The sequence below is a fragment of the Neoarius graeffei genome, chromosome 1 (genome assembly GCF_027579695.1).
Source record: "Neoarius graeffei isolate fNeoGra1 chromosome 1, fNeoGra1.pri, whole genome shotgun sequence".
NCBI classification, from domain to species: domain Eukaryota; kingdom Metazoa; phylum Chordata; class Actinopteri; order Siluriformes; family Ariidae; genus Neoarius; species Neoarius graeffei.
In genome coordinates this window covers 86625360-86651414 of record NC_083569.1, presented here as the reverse complement: position 1 = coordinate 86651414, position 26055 = coordinate 86625360, and the positions used below count along the sequence as shown (strand labels likewise).

Sequence of the window (26055 nt, the reverse complement as noted above, 5' to 3'; positions counted from 1 at the left end):
TCCAATTTTAATGTGGATACCCTCAAATGAAAGCTGAAAGTCTGGACTTTGTCCATTATATAACTATAACTTGAATATGTTTCAGTAAACAGGTAAAAAAAGAAAATTTGTGTCAGTGTCCAAATATATATGGACCTAACTGTAGACACATCCACAAAAAAAGCAACTTAAAAGTATTTTAATTTTTAACTGGTTTGCCATTTTGACAATGTGCGTCAACTCAGGAGGAAAACATTGGAAGTGACATCATCAGAGTGAAGATATTGGAAAATATGTCACTCAGGTCCAGGATGTGTTTCAGATGAAAAATATGAGTTTTTCCAACATGAGAAGAAAATCCATCCATCCATTATCTGCAACCGCTTATCCTGTGCAGGGTCGTGAGGAAGCTGGAACCTATCCCAGCTGACTATGGGCGAGAGAAGGGGTACACCCTGGACAAGTCACCATATCATCACAGGGCTAACACAGAGACACACAACCATTCACACTCACACCTACGGTCAATTTAGAGTCACCAGTTAACCTAACCTGCATGTCTTTGGACTGTGGGGGAAACTGGAGCACCCAGAGGAAACCCACACAGACACGGGGAGAACATGCAAACTCCACACAGAAAGGCCCTCGCTGGCCACGGGGCTTGAACCCAGAACCTTCTTGTGTGAGGCGACAGTGCTAACCACTACACCACTGTGCTCCCAAGAAGAAAATCTTCATATCTTCAAACCAAGGTGTAATTTTCTTCTTATTATATGGACACATTCCTAAATAAAAACTACCCAAGTGAATCAAAACAATTCATCGATATCCTCAGGATATGGAAAATGTTACTCAGGTCTCGAATGTAGTTCATATGAAAAATACAAGTGGCATGTTTCCCAGTAAATCACTCGTGTCTAATTAATTAAATTAGAGGGAGAGAAAGATTTGTAACACAGGTTCCAATTTCCCTTATGAAACCAGGATGAATAAATATAAACTAGCATTATATTATTAATTAAAACTATACAATAATACATTATAAATATAACACATTGTGAACTATATCCATAATTCGATTTAATTCATTGTAATTACTGGTATTGAAATTGTATACTGTCTCTTTAATAAGCCGGAGAAAGAAAGGCAAACGAGATGCAGTTTTTTTCCTTTTTTTATTAATATTTTTATTAGGAGGCAAGGCACATCAAAACAGGACTCAATGTCAAATCAACATTAAGTACCACACCATCCCTGCACAATCTACAAAATTCACCTACCAATACCACAGAAATACTGTGCATCTCGATGAATTAAGAGAAAGGCATACAGTCTACCTCCTAGGATTTTTTTTTTCATACAAACAAGAACAAGACATTACACAATTCAAAGAAAAAAATAATAAATAAATAACGAAGTTCTATTATGTAATAATTAAATATTAAAGCTGCACAATACAAATAAAACCAAAAGGCAAAAAAAAACCAACCCTAAAAATAAATAAATAAATAAAAAGGGAGAGAGAGGGTCCGTCAGTTAGGGGGCAGAGACTGGACAGAGTGGAAGAATGTAAGAAAGGGAAGCCACTTGTTATAAAATTTAGCAGAGTTACCGTTCACTGAATATCTGATCTTTTCCAACTTTTGAAAAGACATGACGTCATTGAGCCACTGACTACTCAAGGGAGCTTTAGTCGACTTCCAGTGGAGAAGGTGGCGTCTTGCCAGTAAGGAAGTAAAAGCTAAAATATCTAATTGATGAGAGGTAAACCGGTTATGGTCCTCTGGGAGCCCGAATATGGCAACATGGGGGGAGACTTTTATGGTCACTGAAAGTATTTTAGACATGGTATCAAAATAATTCAACCAGAAGCAAGAGAGTAGCGGACAAGAGTAGAACATATGGGTTAAATTGCAGGATGAGGCATGACATTTGTCGCATTTGTCGGCAATACTGGGATAGATTTGAGACAATCGAGCTTTGGAAAAATGGACTCTAAACAGTACTTTAAACTGTATTAGTGTGAGACGAGCACAGGATGAGCTTGTGTGAATTTTCTTAAGAGCAGTGTCCCACCAGTCATCCTCCAAGTTTAGATCCAGTTCATCTTCCCAGGTAGCCTGGGAAATCCCATGCTGCTTTGCACAATCGTTCCGATCTGAAAAGACAGCATGGAAACTATGGTCTAAAGGCTCGCCTGAGTTAGGGAGCCAATCAGAGAGTGGGGAGGGGTGGAAAGACGGTGACGCGTACTACTCGACAAACGGAAGCTTGTAGTTTATTTGGGACTGTTTACGGATCACATTTAACATGGCAGCGAGCGATACGAACCAAACTAACCAAACCAGCTTCTCTCATATTTGTCTTGCACAAACGGCAGTAATCGTTCGATGCCGTTGTTTTCCTATTTTTGTTTTGCCTTCTCTTTCTCTTTCCTTCTCTTCTTTGTCGCTCTAACTACGTCACCGGGTACAACTGCCATGATTGGCCATAGGTTACGTATACGCCAAATGATAGACATTCGCAACGTCCAATAAACGGCCGTTGACAATCGTAAACCACACCTCCCCTACGAGAAATTCAATAGGCGGATTCCAGACCATATTTCACTTGTGATATGGTCTGGTGTTAACCAGACTACTTCCCAGGCAGTCCTAACTTTAGTAACTGGTGAGCAATCAAAAGAAAGAAGTTCGTTATAAACTTTAGAAATAAATGATTTTTGAAGTGGATCGTGGTTTAAAAAACACCTCCCAGTGTAGAGTAGGCAGTGAGGAAGGAAAAACTGGAAACAAAGCTTTAGCGCAGTGTCTAATTTGAAAGTATCGAAAGAGATGAGAAGGTGGGAGATGAAATTCTCTTGAGAGATCTATAAAGCTGCGAAAAATATCATCCTTGTAAAGGTCTTTAAAACATTTCAGGCCTTTATTATGCCATGCAAGAAAGGCTGAATCTGTAAGCGGAGGTTGAAATAAATGATTCTTCAGTAAAGGAGCTAATGTAGATGCTGACTTAAATTTGAAGTGCTTCCTAAACTGATACCAAATTTTAAGTGTGGAGAGAACCACTTGATTATTTGTAAAGCCAGAGAGGTTAGATGGAATAGAAGAGGTAAGTAAAGCAGGTAAGGAAGATGAAACACATGACTGTGCCTCCAAGTTGCACCATGGCAGATTCGTAGATTTGAACCAAAATGAAATTCGATGAATATGTGCTGCCCAATAATACAGCTGGAAATTCGGAACTGTCAATCCACCATTGAATTTACATCTCTGAAGTATGGATTTACGGATCCTGGGAGCCTTTCCACACTATAAGAAATCAGAAATAGTTTGATCAATTGTTTAAAAAAAAACTGCTTTGGCAGGAAAAGTGGGAGACAATGGAACAAAAATAGAAATTTGGGCAAGATGTTCATTTTAACTGCGTGAATTCTTCCAATTAATGAGAGAGGCAAGCTTCTCCATCTTTGGAAGTTAGATTTAATTTTAGACATTAAAGGTAAAAAAATTAGCAGAAAAAAGTGACTTTAACGTTCTAGTAACGCTGATCCCAAGATACCTAAAGCCAGACAGGTTCATCTTAAAAGGGACATCTGACTGTGTAAGCTGTGATGCTGAAGCATTAATAGGATAGCATTCACTTTTAGAGATATTCACTTTATAGCCTGAGAATGATCCAAATCTTTGGAAAGCAGATAAAATTGTGGGAATGGAAAGGACAGGATCTGAGACATACAACAATAAATCATCAGCATAAAGTGACAAATTCTATGCTCAATTGTGAGATCCCTCTAAAAGTTGAGGAGGACCTCAGAAAGATTGACAAGGGCTCTACAGCTAGTGTGAACAATAGAGGAGATAGGGGACACCCCTGTCTGGTACCACGGGTTAGAGTGAAAAAACTGGACTGGATGCCATTAGTGGAGATGCTTGCTTGTGGAGATGTATAAAGGAGACGTATCCTTGAAATGAACCCATTTCCCAGTCCAAATTTCTTTAGTACAGTAAATAAATAGTCCCATTCAACCCTGTCGAATGCTTTTTCTGCATCAACCGAGATTACTACTTCGGGTGGTGTTGTGGTAGTTTTAGAGTAAATAATATTTAGGAGTGTGCGGACATTAAAAAATAACTGCCGCCCCTTAACAAATCCAGTTTGCTCATGTGAGACAATAGTTGGTACAATGTTTTCCAGGTGACAGGCCAAAGCTTTAGCAAGGATCTTAGCATCTACATTTATCAATGAGAGAGGTCTGTATGAGCTGCAGAGATTTGGATCCCTATCTTTTTTTAAGAGGAGACTTATGGAGGCTTGCCTTAAAGTGGGAGGGAGAGTGCCATGTTCCAGTGATTCTTTATAAACAGCATGCAGTAAAGGGAACAGTTTTTCCTGAAATGTCTTAAAAAATTCAACTGGGAATCCATCAGGGCCAGGAGCTTTGTTATTTTGCATGCTACTCACAGCGAGAGTGATTTCTTCTACCGTTAATGGCGAGTCAAGTTTTTTAGCAGCATCTAAGCTTAACACAGGAAAACTGAGGCTATCTAGGAATGAATTCACTTCAGTGGTGTCAGGTGGAGATTCAGATGTATATAAAGAGGAGTAAAATGAGTGAAAAACAGAATTAATGGTAGTGGGATCCTTATGCAATGAGCCAGATGAATCTTTTATCTGAGGGATCATACGTGAGGCTGCCTGGTGACGTAGTTGATGAGCCAGGAGCCGACTTGCCTTGTCGCCATGTTCATAATATGTGGAGCGTGATCGTAAGAGAAGTCGCTCTGCATCACTAGTGGTGATGAGATCAAATTCAGTCTGTAAATCAACACGTTGTTTAAGTAAACTGGGAGAGGGGCAAGTAGAGAGTTGTTGGTCCAATTTGGTGATATTGATAGAGAGTTCTTGCAATTTGGTTTTACGGGACTTATTTAAGTGGGCAAAGTAGGAAATAATTTGTCCCCGCAAGTATGCTTTTAATGATTCCCACAGTAGTGAACAAGAAACGGGTTCCATATCATTTTGATTTATAGAGATATAATAATCAATTTTAGTTGCAATAAATTCGGTGAACTTATCATCTGAAAGAAGTAATGTATTGAACCTCCAAGGTGCTGAGTACCGGGGTTGTGAAGAGAACTGAACATCTAAAGAAAGAGGAGCATGGTCAGAAATAACAATCAGGTGGTAATTGACAGACAGTACTTTGGGAATTAGTTTAGCATCAATAAAATAATAATCAATCCAAGAGAAAGACTGATGCATCTGAGAAAAAAATGAATATTCCTTGGTACAAGGGTTATAAAATCTCCAATGCAACTGTTCTTGGACATAAAATATGAAAGTGACCGACATTAAAGAAGGGGTCAGAGTTCGTGGGTTAGAGCGGTCTAGGTTGGGATCGATTACACAGTTCATGTCCCCTCCAATTATAAGAAGGCTGTTGTTCAATGAGGGAAGACATTCAAAAAGTTTATTCATAAAGTGTGGATCATCAAAATTGGGGGCATATATGTTAACTAATAAAACGGGAGTATGAAATAGTGTGCCTGTAACAATTAAGTATCTGCCGTTTTTGTCTGATATCACCTTAGAAGCTGAAAACTGAATTGACTTACCAATTAAAATAGCAACCCCCCTGGCTTTAGAGTTGAAATTAGAGTGAAACACCTCGGAAACCCAGGAACATTTAAGTCTGAACTGATCTTTGATGCGCATGTGGGTTTCCTGCAGAAACACTAGGTCAGCTTTAAGACGTTTCAAATGAGCAAATATCCTTGATCTCTTAATTGGACTCCCCATGCCTTTAATATTCCAGCTCACAGAGGACCCAATATGTGGAATATCAGAAGTACTAGCATTGGTGGACATATGTTAAGTTCCTAGAGATAGAAATAGAGTGAATGCGGACCCCCAAGGAAGGAAGGAAGGAAAAGAGGGGGAAAAATGCAAAAAAACACAAAAAAACCAAAAGCAAAAAAAACCACCACACTTAGATTGAACCCCCCACCCCACCCCATTGCACTTACAATGACCCCATCCCCAAACGATGGAGAACCCAGTGCTAACTCCACAAGGAGTCAGATCCCCAAAACAAAAACTTATGGCTTTAAGCATGACTATCGAGCTTCGGATTGAGCTCCTGCAGGCCTAGCAACATTTGACAGAACGGTACAACCAATCAAGTCCAAGTTGAAGTGAAAACTGAAAACCACAGTGTGCGTATATGAGAATAGTAAAGAAAAGAGGAAACAAATGAAATAAAGTAATAACTGTCAATACAGGGTTCTTGCAGGATTCAGTAAGTTAAATTTTAGACCTTTTTTTAGACTTTTTAAGACCATTATGAAAATTTTTTTTAGATCAACATGAAGCATTACAACCTGCCCTACCCCCACCCTTCCCAAAAAAAGACAATCGAGTTCAATTCTCAAAACAAAGTCATTTGTATTGGTAAACTGACTATCAGGGATACAAACTGATTGTGTGCTTATTTATGTCATATGGCAACATTAGTACAACATTAGTACATTATGTCACATAGCAACAAAAGTACAAGACAATAGAGTGATAAAGGGCATTTGTGCAGTAAATGCAGTCTGTAGGGGTTTGGTTTTTTCCCCTAACTGCAACAGAACTCATTTAAACTTTTGGTTAGTGGTGTTCTGGTAATAAAACAGCGTTATTATATAATGCACTGTTGTCAGATGATGACTTTCTTGATTGCTCATGTGAACCCCATGCTGCAAACCACAGCATCGCAGACCTCCACTTGCTGTAGCAACCATTTCAACCACATTAACAGTAAAAATGCATGCACATCTTTTAAAACTAATAGTTAAAACATACGTAGTAGCCCCGTAGCACACTTGCTTCCAGTTAAACAGCAAACTCGCGCAAGGCGGCAGCGATTTACCAATGAAATCAAGTCATACCTTGCGAGAGGTATACAAGGGAGACAGCAGGTTTTTAAGCAGTAGTGGAGCAAACAGGGGCCATTTGAGACAGAGGTGTAAAATCATTGCAAAATATGAATGCAAAATGAATAAATACTAAATAATAAAGCCAGGAAAGACACAACATTGGGGAGAGAATAATATATTAAAAAAAAAAAAGAGCACTGTTAGAAAGCTGAATACGCTGACTGGACTCATGCGCTCCATGTTGTCATGGTAACGTTGACGACATGTAATGTGCACGCTAAGATTGTCTACAGTGCAGGGGCTTCAAAGTTTGGGAGAATAGCAGGGTACAAATAATTTACAGCAGGGTGCAAAATGGTAAAATGTCTGCCAGCGGCATACATAATGCACGCAAAGCGTGCAGGGGGAGATTATATATATATATATATAGCCCTGCGATGACCTGGCGACTTGTCCAGGGTGTACCCCGCCTTTCGCCCATAGTCAGCTGGGATAGGCTCCAGCTTGCCTGCGACCCTGTAGAAGGATAAAGCGGCTAGAGATAATGAGATGAGATTATATATATATATATATATATATATATATATATATATATATATATATATATATATATATGAATGAGAGAGAGAGAGAGAGAGAGAGAGAGATATGCAAGTACGAATTTTTCATGGGGCGGGATGGTTTGGAACAGGTCGTCTAAAATTGGGATAACATTTACCGGGGACGGGTATTTCAGGCGGGTCGTCTAGCTTAAGCTTGATTAGCGTTGTTACGCACGCCAGTGTTTCCCACAGAAATTTTGGAGACTATGGGGGCAGCCCATGGGGGGGGGGGGGGGGGGGGTCGTTTAAAATTGAGTGATATGTTAAATATTAAGTTATTACTGAAAAACTATTGATTAAAAAAAACAGACACTGAGAAATGGTCCTATAAACAACTTTACCAATATAAAAGATTACCAGGACTACAAAAATGCAGAAAAATAGACTTTACTTATCCAAATACACCTGTTGGTTCAAAAGTTAAAGTGCAGAGAACCTCACAGCACAACATGAAGTTACTTAAAATATAATATAAATGCCTCAGCTTTCATGTAAGAAAAAAAAAACTAGTACTGTGTGCAGGCAGTCTCTCCTGAAGACTAAATTAAACAATAATTATAAACTCATCTCATCTCATTATCTCTAGCCGCTTTATCCTTCTACAGGGTCGCAGGCAAGCTGGAGCCTATCCCAGCTGACTACGGGCGACAGGCGGGGTACACCCTGGACAAGTCGCCAGGTCATCACAGGGCTGACACAGACACAGACAACCATTCATACCTACGGTCAATTTAGAGTCACCAGTTAACCTAACCTGCATGTCTTTGGACTGTGGGGGAAACCGGAGCACCCGGAGGAAACCCACGCAGACACGGGGAGAACATGCAAACTCCACACAGAAAGGCCCTCGCCAGCCCCGGGGCTTGAACCCAGGACCTTCTTGCTGTGAGGCGACAGTGCTAACCACTACACCACCGGCTCAGGCTTCATAGAAGAAAAAAACAATTTGAACAGAATCTCACAGTATGATGCTGAAGCTGCCTAAACAATGGAAAATAAAATACCATTTTGGCAAAAACGTTGGCATCCATTAATTTCCTGTATTAAGTAAAAAAAAATATTTTATATATATATATATATATATATATATATATATATATATATATATATATATATGTGAAGTGGTTAGCGCTGTCGCCTCACAGCAAGAAGGTCCTGGGTTCGAGCCCCGGGGCCGGCGAGGGCCTTTCTGTGTGGAGTTTGCATGTTCTCCCCGTGTCCGCGTGGGTTTCCTCCGGGTGCTCCGGTTTCCCCCACAGTCCAAAGACATGCAGGTTAGGTTAACTGGTGACTCTAAATTGACCGTAGGTGTGAATGTGAGTGTGAATGGTTGTCTGTGTCTATGTGTCAGCCCTGTGATGACCTGGCGACTTGTCCAGGGTGTACCCCGCCTTTCGCCCGTAGTCAGCTGGGATAGGCTCCAGCTTGCCTGCGACCCTGTAGAAGGATAAAGCGGCTAGAGATAATGTGTGTGTGATATATATATTGCCAGATACTGCTGACGTTTTACAGCCCAAAATATGTTCAAAACCCGCCAAAATGCACTTAAAACTGCCCAATTGGGCGGGAAACCGCCCAATCTGGCAACACAGCTAATGGCTGCACTCATGTCGAGGATGTAAACAAAGTTGACGCGGCAACGGACATGCATGACATAGTGGATGTAATTTACGTTCACCTTTTTTTGCCGTCAGAAATATTTAATATTAAATTTTGTGACTTGACTGACAATAGCCGGCGGCATAACAAGCCACAGATGGCGATTTGCCGCTGGTGACCAGCTACTTTTGAGACCGCTGACAGTGTGAACGCTCTCCGCGCTAATGTGAGCGGCTATTTAACCCACCGTTCCAGCCCAACACAGCTCCTTTTAGCGATAGTGTGCTTCAGCCTATTGCTCGCAGAACGTTCTCGTTTTTCATACCTACAGCGGTGCTTGAAAGTTTGTGAACCCTTTAGAATTTTCTATATTTCTGCATAAATATGACCTAAAACAACAGATTTTCACGTAAGTCCTAAAAGTAGATAAAGAGAACCCAGTTAAACAAATGAGACAAAAATATTATACTTGGTCATTTATTTATTGAGGAAAATGATCCAATATTACATATCTGTGAGTGGCAAAGGTATGTGAACCTCTTTAGTCACTATTATTCGACGTGCTATCCACACTCTTCATTGCACTGCCAACACAACCGCTAACCTTCTCTGACTGCCACAGACACGGGCGCAGATAGAGGGGGGGACGGGGGGGATTCGTCCCACCCAGATTTAAATTTACCTCGTTCGGTCCCCCCCACTTATAGGGAGGAAAAAATGTCTATGCTGTCTTTCTTTGCATAAGGCAAACCTCACGGAAAAATCAAAAGACTAATTACCATTCGATTTATTGAGGTGCACAGCAGTACAGACATAGTTATGGTTACCCACAAGTTTGACAGGCATATCGGGGACAGCGCCTCCTAGTTCAGGACCCCAACACGGCATGATGAAGGGTGCCAAAAGGCAGAAAACGATTGCATCGTTTTTTTTTCAAAAAAAAAGACTGTAAGTAAACTGTGCCTTACTTTATCATATCACCTTGCAATTTTTTGATAGTCTGTTCAAAGTAATGTCGTAGTGAAAGTAAAATCGTACGGAGTAGAGAAGCCTTTCTGGTAGCCTCCTTCTTTTGGTGGTAGCCTGTAGATACAGTGCTCAGAAGGCAGTTTTAATGTTTAATCTGGCGTTCCCTGCCATAATTTCAGCGAGCATATTGTTTCATAAGGAAACTTTGCGAAGAGTTGTTGACTGACTGCCGCTCACGCAACACACAGGCATAGTTAAAAAGTCAGGATGCACTGGTTTACACTTTACACACACAGCCCAGCCTCTCGCTAGGTTTAACAGTTGGAACTTAGCGGTTTTAAAACTAGTTTTGCAGTTTCTGTGCATGATGATAATGTGCAAACTTTGGATTTCCATAGGCTATGTTAAAATGTTATGTCACACTTTTATTTACCACCATAAGTTGTAAAATGAATAGAAAATATAGTCAAGACATTTTTCTGGCCATTTTGAGCATTTAATCGACCCCACAAATGTGATGCTCCAGAAACTCAATCTGCTCAAAGGAAGGTCAGTTTTATAGCTTCTCTAAAGAGCTAAACTGTTTTCAGCTGTGCTAACATGATTGTACAAGGGTTTTCTAATCATCCATTAGCCTTCTGAGGCAATGAGCAAACACATTGTACCATTAGAACACTGGAGTGAGAGTTGCTGGAAATGGGCCTCTATACACCTATGGAGATATTGCACCAAAAACCAGACATTTGCAGCTAGAATAGTCATTTACCACATTAGCAATGTATAGAGTGTATTTCTGATTAGTTTAAAGTGATCTTCATTGAAAAGAACAGTGCTTTTTTTTCAAAAATAAGGACATTTCAAAGTGACCCCAAACTTTTGAACGGTAGTGTGTGTGTGTGTGTGTGTGTGTGTGTGTGTGTGTGTGTGTGTGTATACACACACAAAATGGAATCATTTGCTGACAGCTCAGTCCCCCCCAGTTCAAAATTCCTATCTGCGCCCCTGGCCACAGACTGCATAAACTCGGCGGGAACTTAGAAGGTAGAACTACGGTAGGCGTAGTGGACAAACTGGACCGTTGCATACTTGCCGCGATCATCGGTAATTGAAGTTTTTTAGCAGGCAGACAACAACGCAACCGACACATTTTTTATTAATGTTTTGCAGGCACTTCTAGGAACGGACTGAGCGGATGTAAGAATTTTAGGCCTGGGATGAAAATGTGTGTTTTTTAGACATTTTAAGGCCTAAAATTTAACTTTCTGAATTTTAGACTTTTTTAGACCCCGCGGGAACCCTGCAATATTAACTGACACGGCTTCCTCAAGGTTGTGTATCATTTCTCGGTTCTCTCACTATTGAGCGACCTGATGAATGCACTGGCCTCTTCTGGTGATTTAAACTCCTTCTCTGCACCGTTATGAGTGACCCGGAGGCGCGCCGGGTACAGCAAACCAAAGCGAATCCCCGGTATTTCGCGGAGTCGGCGTCGGACCTCATTAAAGGAGGCTCGGGCACGGGCCGTCCTCGGAGTGTGGTCGGAGAAGACAGAAAAACTCATGTCTCCAATCTTGATCCGTTGCTGAGTCCTGGCTCGGCGCAGTATGTCCACACAGTCTGTATAGTAGTGCAAATGAGTGATTATGGGGCGCGGGCGTTCTCCGGGCTTCGGCTGGAGAGTACGATGAGCGCGGTCCACGAGAGGCTCCTTCTCAAGCTTAAAAGCCTCCTTGAGCAGAGAGGAAACAGCTGTAGCAGTAAAAAAGGTGGAAAAATCTTCGGGAATGCCCACTAGCCGTATGTTATTGCGCCGCGATCTCACCTCCAAATCCTCGCATTTATTGTCCAATCTCGTCAGTTCAGTTGTCAGATGCTCCAGTTTAGCCTGTAAGGTAGTAATGTCGCCGGCACAGGAGGACAGCGATGTCTCCATTTCACCTACGGTAGTCTTCAGAGTGCACACATCAGACTGGATGTTTGTAATGCTACTAGATAATTCAGACTTCACTGCCTGTAGCTCAGTCTTGATATTTGACAAGTTTTCGGTCAAGGCAGCCTGAAGCTCAGCTTTAAAAATAGCCAACATCTCAACACGGAGTAACGAGAGCAGCTCGGCCTTAAAATCGTGGAAAGCAGCGCCGCCTGCGGCTTTGGCCAAGCCAGAAGGGGAATCACTACGGGGCAGGGATGCAACGTGCGAAGCAGGCCGCGGTGGTTGTACAGATACTTTAGGCTTTGGAGGCATTTTGATCGGCAAAAAGACGGCGTTAAATTAAAATTATGATGGTGGAGAACACACACACTGAAAAAAGATACAAAAGGTGTACCTAAAATAGTTTTTTTTAAAGGTTGCTGCAGGAGCTCGGAGAAACGCATCCTACTCCATTAGTCGCTACACCGGAAGTCCGTTTTTTTTCTTTCAATTGAATGAAGCAGCTAAAAACAGGAGATGCAAGAAAGTTCTTCGGCGCTCGAATCGTGTTTTAAAATACATAATACTTGGATGAATATAAGACAAACCTTTGAATTAAAAACAGATTATTAAACAAACTTAAGCTAGACTGGTTAAACCGATATCTTGCCAATTATCCTCACTTTCATGTGCAAACCTTCCGAACTTGCCGTGGAAAAGTTGTTGAACGGATTTGGTCAGTTCATGTCATTTCATTTTCTTGTTTTCTGTTCATTTGGAGTATTGTATACGAGAATGAACCAGTGTTCCAGCAGCTGTAGGCCTAATGGTGAACAGTTAGGTAATGAAACCCGATGTCTCATCAGTTTGTAATGTATCTGAATTTGACAGTTTTATGCTGCGAATTAATGTTTATGTATAACCTGTTGCATAAACAGGTCAGGTTTTTTGTTGGGTTGGTTGCATGGTATTTTCATACCACTGTGAAGAATCTAAGATGGCGAGCCGACCATGAGGATCGACCACATGGTCTTCTAAGGGAACAACTGCCAGGATCTCAGCTCGAGAGGCCACGTAGAGGGTTGCGCACGCAGCTTGGCAGCGGAAGTATGGCGGAGTTAAACAGCCTGTCAAGCTATGCAAGGGGATTATCAACAAAAGACCGTGAAAAAGTTACCTTAAGTTAACTTTGGCAAATGGTGTTAGACTCCCGGATCCGCGCAGGTACTGGGTGATGACAACTCCGAGGGTGAAGGAGCCTCAGCTTCAACGTTGCTAGCAACGTTGCTAAGGGAGTTGCTGCTGGGTCTGGCGAAGCCGGTTACTCCGCTCTCCTTTCCTCCTTTCACTCCTTAGAATAAGGGTGACTCGTCGCCATAAATGTTGATGACCATTTCGGTGGTTACTTTTAGTTTCTTCAAACCCCCTCCTCCAGTGGGGGTGTTTTTACACACGGCAGCAACATCTCTTCTCGCAGATGGATTAACGCTATTCACAGACGACGTTATTTTTTCCCACACTTCATGTTTTTTCTTATTGCTACATTCTTTAATGAATTTGCTTAATAAAACGTCTTTGTAGGAATTAAATTCCTCTAATATAGCCAGATTTTCCGAGTAGCTAAATGGCACTGAACGACCACTGTCCGCCATTTTTTTGTTTTGAAAAGAGTCTTAAAATACCCACAATCCTTTGCAGCATAGTACGACTTAAGATCGTCGGCGTCTTAACTGCTTTGTGCAACAGTATTTGTTAGACGTCTATGCTAAGCCCAACTATACCCGCTGTCTAAGTTAAAGTCATAGTCTAACTTAGTGAAACCGGCTGCTGATTTCACAAACTCTTTTATTCAGCTTTTCAGTTTTAAATAGTATATGTTCCCACACACTCTCACACGCACACACATCAGCCGTCTGGTTGTGGAGAGAGAGCCCCCTCTGCTCTCGCTCTCTCTCCTTAAATAGGGCGCGGTCACTGGGAAGACACACAAACACATATTAATTAACAACAGGTGTAGTGATTCTGCCACTTAACTTCCCCGACTCCGCCCTCCTGTCACAGACCGATGCTAGACCACGCCCCCGCTGCCACATACCCCCACTGCCCGACTCAGGCCGGGTAGCCGTCCGGCCCGCAGCCGACTCCCCCCCGACGGGAGAGGAAGTCCGCCACGACCATCTGCGCCCCCAGCCTGTGGATCACCTTGCAGTTAAAGGGTTGGAGTGCCAGATACCAACGGGTGATCTGCGCATTGGCATCCTTCATGCGGTGGAGCCACTGGAGGGGCGCGTGGTTTGAACAGAGGGTGAAAGGGCGTCCCAGCAGGTAGTACCGGAGGGCGAGGACCACCCACTTGATTGCCAGGCACTCCTTCTCGATGGTACTGTAGCACCCCTCACGCACCAACAGCTTGCGACTAATGTACAAGACGGGGTGATCCTCCCCCTCCATCTGCTGGGACAAAACGGCCCCCAGCCCTCTGTCCGACGCATCCATCTGCAACATAAAGGGGAGAGAAAAGTCAGAGGAGTGTAAAAGTGGCCCCCCCACACAGTGCAGCCTTAACCTTAGAAAAAGCCCGCCGGCATTGCTCCGTCCACTGGACCGGATCTGGTGCCCCCTTTTTGGTCAGATCAGTCAGCGGGCTGGTGACGTCTGAATAATTAGGTATAAACCTACGATAATAGCCAGCCAGTCCCAGGAACTGTCTCACCCCCTTTTTGGTCTTGGGCCTCGGGCAGGCCGCAATCGCTGCAGTCTTGTTAATTTGGGGAAGCACCTGCCCATTGCCCAAGTGGAAGCCCAGATACCATACTTCCACCCACCCAATCGCACACTTCTTCGGGTTGGCCGTGAGACCCGCCCGCCTCAGCGACCTAAGGACGGCCCTCAGGCATTGTAGGTGCCGCGGCCAGTCATTACTAGAAATAATGATATTGTCTAAGTACGCGGCCGCATAGGTGGCGTGGGGGCGGAGGACCCTGTCCATCAGCTGCTGAAACATAGCGGGCGCCCCAAACAGCCCCAAACAAAGTGTGACGAATTGGTGTAAGCCGAACGGTGTGGAAAAGGCCGTTTTTTCATGGGATAATGGAGTCAAGGGGATCTGCCAATAACCCTTTGTTAAATCCAGTGTCGAGTAAAAACGAGCCGTGCCTAGCCGATCGAGCAACTCATCAATACGAGGCATTGGGTACGCATCGAATTTAGACACCGCGTTGACTTTTCTATAGTCCACACAGAACCGGACCGACCCGTCGGCCTTGGGTACCAAGACCACCGGGCTGCTCCAGTCACTGTGGGACTCCTCGACGATGCCCATTTCGAGCATGGCCTCGAGTTCTTCCCAAACCACTTTTTTCTTGTGTTCGGGTAACCTGTAAGGGCGGCTACGCACTACCACCCCCGGGGCCATCTCAATGTGGTGCTCTATGAGGTTAGTGCGGCCGGGCAGGGGTGAGAACACGTCCGAAAACTCGGTCTGCAACTGGGCAACCTCCGCGAGTTGGGTCAGGGAGAGGTGGTCTCCACAGGGGACCGGAGAGGGACGTGATGCTAATGTTCCTTTTTGAACCTCCGGCCCCAGCTCCGCCTTCTCCGGAACCACCGACACCAACGCCACGGGGATCTCCTCGTTCCAGAGTTTGAGTAGGTTGAGGTGGTAAATCTGTAGTGCCCACCCCTGTCCATTCGCTTCACCTCATAGTCGACGTCCCCGACTCGCCGCGTGACCTCAAAGGGTCCTTGCCACTTGGCGACTAATTTAGAGCTCGATGTGGGCAACAGTACGAGTACTTTCTCTCCCGGTGCAAACTCTCTAAGGCGTGTACCCTTGTCGTACAGGCGGGTTTGCCGTTCTTGGGCCTGCCGCAAATTCTCCTGGGTTAGGTGTGTGAGTGTGTGGAGTTTTGCGCGCAGGTCAATAACGTATTGAATTTCATTTTGCTTGGTGAAGGTCCCTCCTCCCAATTTTCTCGCAGCATGTCTAAAATGCCGTGCAGCTTACGCCCATATAATAATTCAAATGGGGTGAACCCCGTGGAGGCTTGGGGGACCTCTCGCACTGCAAAGAGCAAGGGTTTGAGCCATTTATCCCAGTTACGCGCGTCCTCACTTACAAATTTTTTAATTATGTTTTTAAGGGTGCTATTAAACCGTTCCACTAAACCATCCGTTTGTGGGTGATACACACTGGTGCGGATTGGCTTAATACCTAATAACCCATACAGTTCGTTCAGTGTTCGTGACATAAACGAGGTGCCTTGATCAGTCAGAATCTCTTTCGGGATTCCAACTCGGGAGATGACGCGGAAGAGCGCCTCCGCAATACTGCGTGCTGAGATATATTGCGAAGAGGCACGGCTTCCGGGTATCGCGTTGCATAGTCCACCAGAACTAATATAAAGCGGTACCCTCATGCTGACCGATCTAATGGCCCGACGAGATCCATTCCAATTCTTTTGAACGGGGTCTCGATTAATGGTAGAGGGCGCAAAGGCGCTTTTGGAATGGCCGCTGGATTTACTAACTGGCATTCGCGGCACGCCGTACACCACCTACGGACATCGCCGCGAATCCCCAGCCAATAGAACCGGGCCATTATTCGGGCTAGTGTTTTATCCTGCCCTAAGTGTCCAGCCATGGGATTAAAGTGAGCCGCCTGGAATACCAATTCCCGGCGGCTCTTCGGAATTAAAAGCTGCGTGACTCGCTCTTTAGTTTGAGTGTCCTGCGTCACTCGGTATAATCTATCCTTCATAATCGCGAAGTAGGGGAAGGACGGGGTGGCATTCGGCTGGAGCGTTTGACCATCAATTACTCTCACTTGGTCAAATGCATGCCGCAGAGTCTCGTCTCGCGACTGCTCTAATGGGAAACCCGCGAGGGATTCCCCAATAGAGAGAGGAGGAGCCGGCGGCTCCTCACTCTGACGCGGAGATGACGTAGACGGCTCTGTGACAGCTGCTCCCGCCAAAGCGACACCGGGACCTCCCCCTGTCAAATGGCAGGACCCACTCTTTACTAGGCGTGTCATTAAACCCCGAAATCCTGGTCAATCAGTCCCCAAAATTAAAGAGTGGGTAAGGTGAGGATTAACCGCCACCTTCACTATAAATTTCTCCCCTCTGAAAATAATGTGGACCGACACCAAAGGGTAGCAGTGAACATCCCCGTGCACACACAACACCTTCACCCCTTGTGCTCCCCCCAATGCCTCGTCTTGAACTAGGCTTTGGCGAATTGAGGACTGATGACAACCAGAATCCACCAACGCCTGATATGTAGTCCCTTGGATACTCACCGGTATGCGATACACTCCGGCCTGATCGAGGGCGGCCTCTGGCGCGTTGGGGATCCGAACCACCGCGCCCACCTCCATCGCCATGCACTGCTGTTGAAGGTGGCCCGGCTCCCCGCAGCGCCAGCAAACCGGCCCGGGCTTTCCCTCTGCACTGGTGATCTGGGGCTCACTCACCTGAGGTGGGGGAGAGACAGACACAGAAGGGAGAAACGGGAGGGCACCGCAGGTGCGGCGGGCCGGCTGGGGTGGTGCCGGCCCCCGCCTCCGCGGTGGGGTAACGGGGAGAGGACGGGACACAGGAGGAGGGGGAGAGAGAGAGAGAAGAGGAGAGAAGAGAAGATGCCATCTGCTGTCCTGCCGCCAGGACAGCCGCCAGATAATCCTCCGCCAGCTCGATTACCTGATCCAGCGATGCCGGGCGGTGGCACTGGACCCACTCTGCGGTTCCTGCTGGTAAATGCGCGACGAACTGTTCCAGTACCACCTGGTCGATGAGTCCCTCGGCGTCGCAACTGTCGGCCCTCAACCACTGCCAGCAGGCATCCCGGAGTTGCTGGCCAAACGCAAACGGCCGGCCGACTTCCTCCAAGCACAGAGCGCGGAAACGCTGATGTTGTTGCTCCGGGGTGCGTCCCACCCACTGGAGGACGGCCCGGTGAAGGTCCGCGTAGGCCAGCCGGCAGTCGGCGGGGAGCTGTAGCACAGCCAGCTGTGCCTCTCCCGTTAGCAGGGGGAGGAGGCGCGCTGCGCACTGTTCCACCGGCCACCCTGAGGTCTCTGCTACCTGCTCAATAAGCGTGAAGAATGCCTTGGGGTCATCCTGTGGGCCCATCTTCGTGAGGGTGAGGGGGGAAGGGTCCGCGGCGGTGGAGATGGTGGACCCCACCGACGCGAGGAGGTGCCGGAACGCCCGACGATCTTCCTGTTGCGCCAGCACCAGGGCCTCGAACCGTTGTTCTTGCTCCTTTCGGAGGGCGAGCAGCGCCTGGTACTGGCTCTGTTGGGCCGTGGCGAGGGCGTGGATCAGGTCGGCGAAGGTGGAGGACTCCATGGGGCTGTTGTCTTCTGTGCTCGGGTCCCGGGTTTCGGCACCACTGTAGCAGTCCATGTAGGTGGGTGGAGCACAGAAGGATGGCAGGACAGAACTGATTTCACAAACTCTCTTTTATTCAGCTTTTCAGCGTTAAATATATGTTCCCACACACTCAGACAGACAGACACACAGAGAGAGAGACACACAGACAGACACACACACATCAGCCATCTGGTTGTAGAGAGAGAGCCCCCTCTGCTCTTGCTCTCTCTCCTTAAATAGGGCGCGGTCACTGGGAAGACACACAAACACATTAATTAACAACAGGTGTAGTGATTCTGCCACTTAACTTCCCCGACTCCGCCCTCCTGTCACAGACCGATGCTAGACCACGCCCCCGCTGCCACAGAAAGGTTAACTTCTGCTATGAATGTGTACAGTATATTTGCATGGGGATTGTTTATATATTTCAGACATATTTGTAACAAGGACAGTTCATTCTTAAGAGCAGGCCATGGGGGGGGTGGATTTAGCATATCGACATTTGTGTATGTAATATTTTGTAAAAATAATGAGATTATTCACCAAAAACTCAGTTTTCTTATCTTTAAGGATTACTCCCATTTGAATATTTTGAAAGGACCAGGAGTCAATATTTCTGGAGCTGGATGATATTAAATCATGGAGAGATTTCCACAGACTTTGGACAATTTCACATTTGTAAAACAGGTGCTCTGTCATTTCCATATCTGTTTTACAAATATAACAGTTTGCTACATTAAATTTAAATCTTTTTATAAATTCATTTGAGGGATAAATGTTATTTATAGTTTTAAAATGAACTACTTTACATTTTGGGGAAATTGGGAATTTTAAGTATCTTGTTTGAATAGATAATATATCAGAATTGTTATAATCTTTCAGAATGAGTGAGCTTTTTGTTATACTTGGATATAAAGTGTACTGCCTTAAAAATTTATTGTTACATTTTTCGTTGACTAAATCCAGATCATCTATCTTTACTTTGTGTAAATTTGGAGTTGGTATGTTCCAAATATTATTCTTAATCAAATGGATAAAAGCTCTTGGGATATTCTGTGTGACTTTCCTATAGGTCTCACTGGAGCAACTCGTACTATATTTAGCATTAAAATAATTTAGCTCAAGTATGTTTCCATTTCCATCCAAAATATGCATAACAGACCAAATTTGTTTTGCCATCCAGTCTTCCATAAACATAGACCTCCTCTGACTCAATATCACCCTATTATTCCACAATGGCACATTATGGGGGCTGAAATTATGTTTGAACATCATTTTCCAATATAACAGAGCCTGTTGGTGAAATTGAGAAAGTTTTATGGGCAGTTTGGATATTTCAAAATCACATACTAATAGAAACTCAATACCTCCAACTTTGTTGAAAATAAGAGAAGGCAACGAGAACCATATCTCATCATCATTTCTTAAGAAGGACCGGATCCATTTGATCTTTAACATTCCATTCATAATTTCAAAGTCAATTGCTTTTATGCCACCATCCTCATAGTCCTTTATCAAATCTCCATTTCTAATGTAGTGATGTTTATTTTTCCATATGAAGTTAAAATGTGTTCTATTCATTTCTTTTACAATCCTTGGTGGGATAGCTAGGGAGTATGCTGGATAGATTAATTTAGATAATGATTCAACCTTGGTTAATATTGTTCTACCAAACAGTGTTAAATCCCTTTGCAGCCAATTATTTAAAGTTTTTTTGCATTTATCAAAAGTATTTTGAATATTCTTTTTTCACTAACGTCTGCACATTTAGTTATCCAAATTCCTAGATATTTGATCTCATTTTTGATAGGTATATCATACAATAAAGAATCAGAACAACTATGGATACTCATGAGTTCACATTTTTCCAGATTCAGGTGCAAACCGGAAGCTTGAGAGAAAAACCTTATTGTTTCTAAGGCCAAAGGAATTTGTTCTTTATTTTTTAGAAAAATTGTTGTATCATCAGCAAGCTGACTTATAATTAATTTGTGGTTGTTTATGTCTAATCTTTTAATATCTGAGTTTATAACAGTTATGGCTAGTAATTCTGTAGCTACAATAAATAAAAGAGGTGAAATACTGCAGCCCTGCCTGATGCCTCTGTCTACCCTGAATCTGGAGCATGTACCTTCTGAGAGGGAAACGCAACTATTAATATCAGTGTATAACATAGCAATCATATCAAGAAATGCATTACCAAATCCAAAACGTTTAAAGGTGTTTATAATGAAGGCATGTTCAATTGAGTCAAATGCCTTGTGGAAGTCCAGGAACAACATAAAACCATCGTCCTTAATTAGGTGATTATAATCAATGAGATCCAGAACCAAACGAATATTGTTATGGATCATCCTTCCTTTAAGAAAATCCTGATTGTATTGGGCTAATTATTTTAGAGATACCTGTTTTTAATCTTGTTGCCAAGACTTTTGTAAAAATTTTGTAGTCCGTATTTAAAAGTGTTATAGGTCTTAGTTTGCTTAAAATTTTCTTATCTTTTCCAGGTTTTGGAATCAATTTTATTACCCCGTTTCATTGTTTCCATGAGTTCTTTTTGACTTATACACTCAATTAAAGCTTGGAACAATAGGAGTTTAATATCTTCCCAAAAATGTTTATAGAAATTTGTTGTTATTCCATCTGGCCCTGGTGAGCGGTCAGATGCCATATTTTTAATAGCATAATCAAATTCATCCACAGTTAAGTCTTTGTCACATATTTCTTTAAAGTCATCATCAATTACCGGAATCAAATTATTAATTTTGTCAAAGAAGGATGTAACCTTCTGTTCTGAATATGAGGATTTATAAAGGTTACTATAGAAATTAAAGACTTCCTTTGAAATACACTTAGGATCTGTGCATTCCTCTCCATTGATTATTAGACTACAAACTGAGTTATATTCTTGTCTGCGTTTTTCTAAATTACAACAGTAGGCTGTATTTTTTTCTCCCCCTTCTATCCATCTGGCTCTGGACCTCACATAGGCACCCTTGGCTTTATTCACATATATCACATCCAATTGGGACTGCAGGTTATTAATTCTTACTTTCTCTTCCTCAGTCCAATCCAACTTGCTATAAAGCTTCATAAGTTCTTTAACCACAATTGCTTCTTCTTCTTTCCTTTGTTTATTTAGTTTTTTACCAAGTGCAATTGATAATTTTCTAATGCAAAATTTTAGATATTCCCATTTGGATATCGGTGTGCTAATAGAGTCGTTGTTTTTGATGTCCGCAATTAGTGTTTTAATTGAGTCACAGTACTCCACGTTTCTCAGCAGCTGGGCATTAAATTTCCAATAATCTTTAAATTTGTTGTTTTGAACTCTGTTTTTTAGTCTTAAATTAATAGTACAATGGTCACTCAAAGGACAATTAGAGATTGTTGTCTCTGTAACATATTGTGAAATTGAATTTGAGACCAACCAGTAATCAATACGAGATCGAATTTGACCATTGGGTTTGTGCCAGGTAAATTGTTTGACATCTTTGTTTAAGGTTCTCCAGATATCTATTAATTTGTTATCGTTAGTGAAACTTTCCATGATAGGGTTTCTATGTTCCCTTGAGAGTTTTGAAGGCCATCTATCCATCCACTCATCAGGGGTTACATTGAAATCACCCCCAACTATCAAATGATCAGTGGGAAATTTTGTATCAAGTTCCCTTATAACTGTTGATATTTGATGCAACAAATTCCTATTTTTTTATCATTGTTATACCCATAAATGTTAATCAAGATAATGAGAATGTTATCAATATTCAAAACACATGCAATCCAATGTCCATCTTTATCCACCTTGTTACACAAAATCTTACCAGGACATCTGTTAAAACAAATGGCAACTCCAGCCGAGCGGTTTGTACCATGACTTAAGAAGATTTTATCTCCCCATTGTTGTGACCAAAACTTAACATCAGACTCATCAGAATGAGTTTCCTGGAGAAAGATGCAATTTGCTTGTTGCCCCTTGCAGAACAAAAAAAAAACAGCTTTGCGTTTTACAGAGTCTTTGAGTCCCCTTGTATTAAAAGAAAAAAAAAAGAAATGTCAATTTTCAACTGGAACACAGAACACATGAACAAGGTTTATGAAAAGGTTTAGGGAGGTGGCGTGAAAAGCTTTGAGGTAAAAGTCCCATTACCGGAATGTTCCACTGTGTATCTATTTCACATTTAGATGTCAACCCATACCTGGAGTCTCAATCATAATGCGCTTGCCTTCTATGAAACCAAATGGGCCCCTGAAACCTGCGGCCTTGCCTTCCTTCCTGGCCTGGTCGATTTTTGGCCACATTGCCTGTCTGGATCTCCAGTCCTCTTGGGTCAGGTCTTCAGCAAAGCGGATCCCTTCTTCTTTACACACATGGGAAGCCCTTGTTCTCCTCCAGATGTCATCTCTCACTGTACATCTCACAAACAGAATGATGATTTGTCGATGCCTGCTCTCCATCGCTCGTCCCACTCTGTGGACAACGTCAACCTCTTCGTCCATCTTCATCTTCAGGTCTGGTGCAATTCTGCCCAGAAGCTCCACCACCTCTGCTCTGATGTTTTCATTCACCTTCTCCTTTTTTCCTTGAATACGAAGGCACCATCGCCTTTTGTATCTTTCTTGATTCAACAGCCGATCCTTAATGTCATCATTTTCCTTTGTGAGTGATTCAATCTGTTTCTCCAGGTGTTTTATTTTTGTTTTACACTCTTTCAGCTCCTCTGAGTTGAGCTGCACTGATTTGGCGATAGCAGCCAGCATGGTGCTGTGTTGTTGCATCTGCTCTCTAACTTCGCCCATGCGGTCATCAACACGTTTTCCAAGTGTGTCGATAGCTTTCAGTATGGTGTCAGTAGATGTATCGGAGTCATTCTCCTGAGTCGTACCTTTTGCTTTCTTCTCCATGTGTGATTTTTCTGGAGTATCTGCAGGGGTTGTCGACACTCTGTCCCGTTTGTTGCTGCTAGCATTAGCTGTCTCCATCGGCGTTGAATAGTCATGCTCACTATTCATACGGGTTGTAAATGGGAGGCTTTTAGCCACTGAAGGTTTCGTATTGTTTTTTTTCATGTTTGGATTGAGTTTTTCTTTTTTACTGTTCGGGAAAGTGGATTATATAACTACAAAAACTAATACATCGGGACTTTATTTAGGAGCTCAGATGGAAACACCTGCTCAGTTCGCCATCTTTTTCTCCCCGCTGAAATCCCACGAAACCTAATCCCGTGATAACTACTTCCGTAATTTGTCCAGACCAACCACAAACTTGTACGTCATCCTTCAAACGGTCCAGCCAATCACATAGTGTGATGTCACCAGCAGGCACCGGAGCCTGAGCCGATCTATTGACCCTTCCCACTTACGTGACCTTCGTAAATGCGACCGCCATTTTGGACATGAAGAAATAACGGTTTATGGCACAGACCCTTTCGGTTCTTGCTCATCTAGCTGCTACAATGACTGCTTAGACTGCAACAATAATACCTAACACACATTTAAGTATCCGTCGTAAAGACGTGAAACTCGGCGAGTGACGAGTGTGTTCATTGATAAGCTAACACAATCTAAAAGTAGGCATACCATCACACTGCCCTGGCGCTGTGTACAGTTTACCTTCTATGGTTTGTGCACTCACTATTTGCCATTACTTTCTCCAACCCAGTGTTCGAACTATGCCGATATTTTCGGGGGGTCCCTTTTCTTCCCTTGGGGGGGTGCTTGCACTTGTCTCAGAGCGTGGATCTCCAAACACATGAGAAGCCTATCTTACGCATATATCACGCGGACTCCACACCTCCACACACGCATCGCATCTGAAGTCATAACTCATCAGGGGAAATCGTGTCCGCATTGGCATGTTCAAAAAACAACCTCGCGTCAACAATGATACCACATGCAAGAAAAAAAAAAACAGTCAGGCTAGTCAACACATCTGATCCACAGCAGCACCAAAGCATCACTGGAAATCATGTCAACAACCAATCTTCCATTTCAACACGCGTCAACAAACAAATGGCACCACAAACATGAACGAATCGGTCAGGCTACCGATTCCAAACCCACAGCAGACGAATAATTAAATGCATCTTACCTTAAAGCAGAATCGACCACAAAAGAAGTCTGTTGGCACTGTTGGCACACTTCCTTTCTACTACAGTAGTTTGTGTCCCCAACCTGGCAGCAGCAGTCGTTGTCATATCGGTTTATTTTATCTTTGATGTAAACACAACACTTCGGATATGCAAATGCTTCCCGTTACACACGATTGCTATGTCAATAAACATCATTTTGCCAATATTTTAGAGACCATCCATCTTCTCCATCGGTCAGCATCTGTCGGGATCCGATAAAATGATAAATCTTGCCTTGTGTGTTGATGGTTACTACATCCAGGTGCACAACAATATAATGGCATGATGGAAGTCTTGCTGAAAGTAAAAACTTTCTTTGATGGCTGTATTCCTTTCGATGCTTCGCCGTCGTTCCTCGTTGTTGGCTGTGGCAGACTACTGGTAGTTCATGTCCAAAATGGCAGATGCATTTGTCGTGACGTCACGTGGGATGGGTCAATAGATCTGATTCCTACACTGAATCTACGTTGTTGCGAGCAGGTCTCAAGAAGACTTTAGCCCCCAAAATGTCCGCAAAAAGAAGAAAGGTAGATGCCGAATGTAGGGCTTTCAACAAAACATGGACTGCTAAGTATTTATTTACTGAAGTCAGAGATAAAGCCGTGTGTTTAGTTTGTGGAGAGCAGATCCGAAAAACTGAAAAACACCAAATGAGGTGATTAGACTCCAAATGTGGGCATCATTATTATAATCTGATGTATCTTGCTTGATATTTGGAGTAGAAAGACAATATTGTGATGTCTTTATTGTGTTTTGGGGTGAATGTGACTGAAAAAAAATGGTACAAATGTTCACATTTTGTTAACCATTGTTTTGGGAAATTTGATTGAATAAATGACATTTTTTGTAAGGCAACCTCGTTTTTTCCATACTCTTCCCAGTCTTAGCAGCTTGTAAAAACAAATGTTATTTATTGCTTTATATAAAGAAATACAATTAATATTATGCAGAATTTTGTTCAGCCTTTTGGTCCGGCCCTCCACAAAATTTTCTGTTTCTCATGTGGCCCCATGGAAAAAATAATTGCCCACCCCTGGTCTATAGCCTGGACATTCATTTTGTCATTTTTTCACTGCGGTCTGCACTGCATGCTATCTGGACATTTCAAGGCTGATAAGCAGGAACTGTTTATGGTGATTTGTGAATTGCAGTGGACAAATTTAATAACAATTGCATTTCATTTTCTCAGGTGAATTGTGAATGTGGAAAGATAAAGTTTCCTTCTCTTTTTTTTAATGATTAACTGGAATATATTCTGGTAAAAAGTGAATCATTAAGACAAAAGTAAGGGGGGATTAAACTAAAATAGGCCTAAAATTAGAAAAATAGAACTTAAATCCTAAAAGAGGATAAAATAACCTTTTAGTTTGATTACTAACAACTGAAACCTGAATACTTGAACAAAGCCTATAGGGAAAAGGGGGAATATAAAACAAGAATATCAAATATTTGATAAGTTTTATTTTATTTTTGATGTTATCTGCAATTGATGTTTGCATTTCATGACATAATCACATATCTTGGTGTACCGATTTCATACAATTTTCTCGATAAAAGTATGCT

General features: G+C 42.9%; 1 protein-coding gene across 4 annotated transcripts in view; it reads left to right on the top strand.

Annotated features, from left to right (window-relative positions):
- Positions 1–26055, top strand: part of LOC132865041 (butyrophilin subfamily 1 member A1-like) — a 119017-nt gene that overhangs the window by 43230 nt on the left and 49732 nt on the right. The gene's annotated exons all lie outside the window — the stretch shown is intronic.